This window comes from Ranitomeya variabilis, chromosome 3 (genome assembly GCF_051348905.1).
Source record: "Ranitomeya variabilis isolate aRanVar5 chromosome 3, aRanVar5.hap1, whole genome shotgun sequence".
Lineage (NCBI taxonomy): Eukaryota > Metazoa > Chordata > Amphibia > Anura > Dendrobatidae > Ranitomeya > Ranitomeya variabilis.
The window spans coordinates 124,100,742-124,104,139 of NC_135234.1; the positions used below are offsets into that span (position 1 = coordinate 124,100,742).

The following is a 3,398-nucleotide window of genomic DNA, read 5'->3' on the forward strand; positions in this document are numbered from 1 at the left end:
TACTCGGGGTCAAATAAGATTGGTGGAATATATATAATTGAATTAATTTATTATTTGCTGCTGGAGACACCATCGTATGCGCTTCCAGTGCTTCAGTCCACTGGTCATTAGTGATAGAGGGGATTAGGTGTCTCCACTTAGGCTGTGTGCACACGTTGCAGATTTTTGGCGTTTTTTTTTTGCTTTTTTTCGCTATAAAAACGCATACATTATGCATGCCATCATTTAGAATGCATTCCGCAATTTTTGTAAACACGAAAAAAAAACACATCGCGGTAAAAAACGCAGCATTTTCATTAATTTTGCGGATTTTTTGCGGATTTACCACTATATAATTACATTGGGAACCTCCGGAAAAATCCGCAAAAAAAACGCACCAAAAACGCGGTAAAAACGCGAGAGAAATGCATGCGGATTTCTTGCAGAAAATGCCCTGTTTTGCTCAGGAAATTTCTGCAAGAAATCCTGAACGTGTGCACATAGCCTTAGGGTATGTGTCCACGTTCAGGATTGCATCAGGATTTGGTCAGGATTTTTCATCAGTATTTGTAAGCCAAAACCAGGAGTGGAACAATTAGAGGAAAAGTATAATAGAAACATATGCTCCACTTTTGCATTTATCACCCACTCCTGGTTTTGGCTTACAAATACTGATGAAAAATCCTGACCAAATCCTGATGCAATCCTGAACGTGGACACATAGCCTTAGCCTCCACAGCCAACTGAGTACAAGCAATTTTGGAATTTAACAGAAAGGTATACAGAGAGGAAATCACACCTGTAGGTCCCTGAGTTGACAATATTCCTATTCGTGGATATCTAGATATTCGCATTCTAGGAAGCGGAAACTGGTACATTATAGCATGTCTCAGCTGCAGGTAAAAATCCCTATGAGGGATTCCAAATTTTATATGAAATTGTTCAAATGATAATAAAATTTGATTTTCAAAGATCTGATTGAGCGTTGTTATATTATATTGTTTCCAGAAGCCTGGGTCTTGCAAATTCTGGAGATGCGAAAATTCAGGATTATCCCATATCCACGTTTCCCCAACCTGGTCAGAAAACTTTAAAAGACGCTTACTTTCCCGACAAACCTGTATTGCTAAACTATGTGCAAACAGCAGGCTGTGAGGTGGTCAGTATGAGCCCTCCAATATTGCCCATGGTGTGTGCCCCCCAGAAAATGAATGAGATGAGCCTCTGTGTTATTGAGTTTATCATGGACTAACCAATATTTTAAGTATCGTAGTTGGCCAGCAAGATAATATAGGAAACGGTCAGGCACCGCATATCCACCTTCTCTCTTGGGCCTTTGTAATGAACCAATATTTACTTTAGGCCTGGAGGAGCCCCATATAAATGCTGCCATTAAGCTATGCAGTTTCTTAAAGAAACCCTTAGGGACTTTGATTGATGTATGTTCCAACATACAGTTATATGAAAAAGTTTGGGCACCCCTATTAATCTTAAGCTTAATGTTTTATAAAAATTGTTTTTTTTGCAACAGCTATTTCAGTTTCATATATCTAATAACTGTTGGACACAGTAATGTTTCTGCCTTGAAATGAGGTTTATTGTACTAACATAAAATGTGCAATCTGCATTCAAACAAAATTTGACAGGTGCATAAGTATGGGTACCCTTATCATTTTCTTGTTTTAAATACTCCTGCCTACTTTTTACTGACTTACTAAAGCACTTTTTTTTGGTTTTGTATCCTCATTGAGCTTTCAACTTCACAGCCAGGTGTATGCAATCATGAGAAAAGCTACTTAAAGTGGCCACTTGCAAGTTGTTCTCCTGTTTGAATCTCCTCTGAAGAGTGGCATCATGGGCTCCTCAAAACAACCGTCAAATGATCTGAAAACAAAGATTATTCAACATAGTTGTTCAGGGGAAGGATACAAAAAGCTGTCTCAGAGATTTAACCTGTCAATTTCCACTGTGAGGAACATAGTAAGGAAATGGAAGAACACAGGTACAGTTCTTGTTAAGGCCAGAAGTGGCAGGCCAAGAAAAACATCAGAAAGGCAGAGAAGAAGAATGGTGAGATCAGTCAAGGACAATCCTCAGACCACCTCCAGAGAGCTGCAGCATCAACTTGCTGCAGATGGTGTCACTGTGCATCGGTCAACTATACAACGCACTTTGCACAAGGAGAAGCTGTATGGGAGAGTGATGCAAAAGAAGCCGTTTCTGCAATCACGCCACAAACAGAGTCGGCTGAGGTATGCAAAAGCACATTTGGAGAAGCAAATTTCTTTTTGGAAGAAGGTCCTGTGGACTGATGAAACCAAGATTGAGTTGTTTGGTCATACAAAAAGGCATTATGCATGGTGGCAAAAAAACACAGTGCGTTGTATAGTTGACCGATGCACTTTTTTGCATGTGTGCTGATAATGCATGTTTTCATTTAACACATGCGTTATCACTACATGCTATCTACACAATGTGATAGTTATCTTGCGCAGTCAAAGTGACAACACAAGAAAAATAGACACGGTGTGGTGCCATAGCTCTCTCAACTCCATCTTTGGAATCATAGTGCAGACAGGATTTCTGAAAATCCTCTCTTCACTATGGTATAACATCTGGATGCTGTGTATTGAACGCTGCGGCAGGAGACAGCGTTCAATATGCAGCCAACTGTGCTACACCACATGGCAACATTGATGAGGCTACATATATATTAGTGGTTTATAACCTACCTCCGCAAAGTCCGGCTTGTGACCAGGAATTGCAGCTCATCATAAAATGGAAAGGTTTTGCGGCTGGGGGAGGATCCACTCCGGTCACATGAATTGATAAATTTGTTGAACCGGTCCCGAACTGACCTCCATCTTTGCCTGACGTGTTTTTCTAAGAAAAAAAAAATATATGTATATACATATATAAATATATATATTGTCAAATTAAATTTATGATAAACTCTAATAATAATCGGTAACATTATAATTACCAATTTCCAATTGGTTGGCAATGGACAGGGAATCCCACCCCGGATAAAAGTCCCTGCAAATCTTGGTCCAGCAATGGTCACAGAAATATTTGTCCTTGTAGGCCACATCAGCGGCATCCCATATAGCAGGTATATCGCGAACCTACAATGAATAGAATAGTTGTCATTACATACTATATCCAACTGCTAAGTAATCTTAAAGGGAACCTGTCACCCACAAAATCGAAGATGACCTAAGCCCACCAGCATCAGGGGCTTATCTACAGCATTCTGGAAGGCATTCTGTAATGCTGTAGATAAGCCCCGATGTATCCTCAAAGATGATCAAAAGAGGTTAGATTATACTCACACAGGGGCGGTACCGTTCCGATGGGCGTCGCGGTCCGGTCCAGCGTCTCCCATCTTGTTGTGATGACGTCCTCTTGTCTTCACGCTG

General features: G+C 40.3%; 1 long non-coding RNA gene across 1 annotated transcript; it reads right to left on the bottom strand.

Moving 5' to 3' along the window:
- Nucleotides 1-1,717: 1,717 nt before the first annotated feature.
- Nucleotides 1,718-3,099, bottom strand: LOC143818003 (uncharacterized). Its single transcript, XR_013224254.1, has 3 exons — nt 2,963-3,099; nt 2,712-2,862; nt 1,718-1,863 (listed from the first exon to the last, which is right to left on the bottom strand). It is a non-coding gene; the product is annotated as an uncharacterized LOC143818003 (long non-coding RNA).
- Nucleotides 3,100-3,398: the final 299 nt, after the last annotated feature.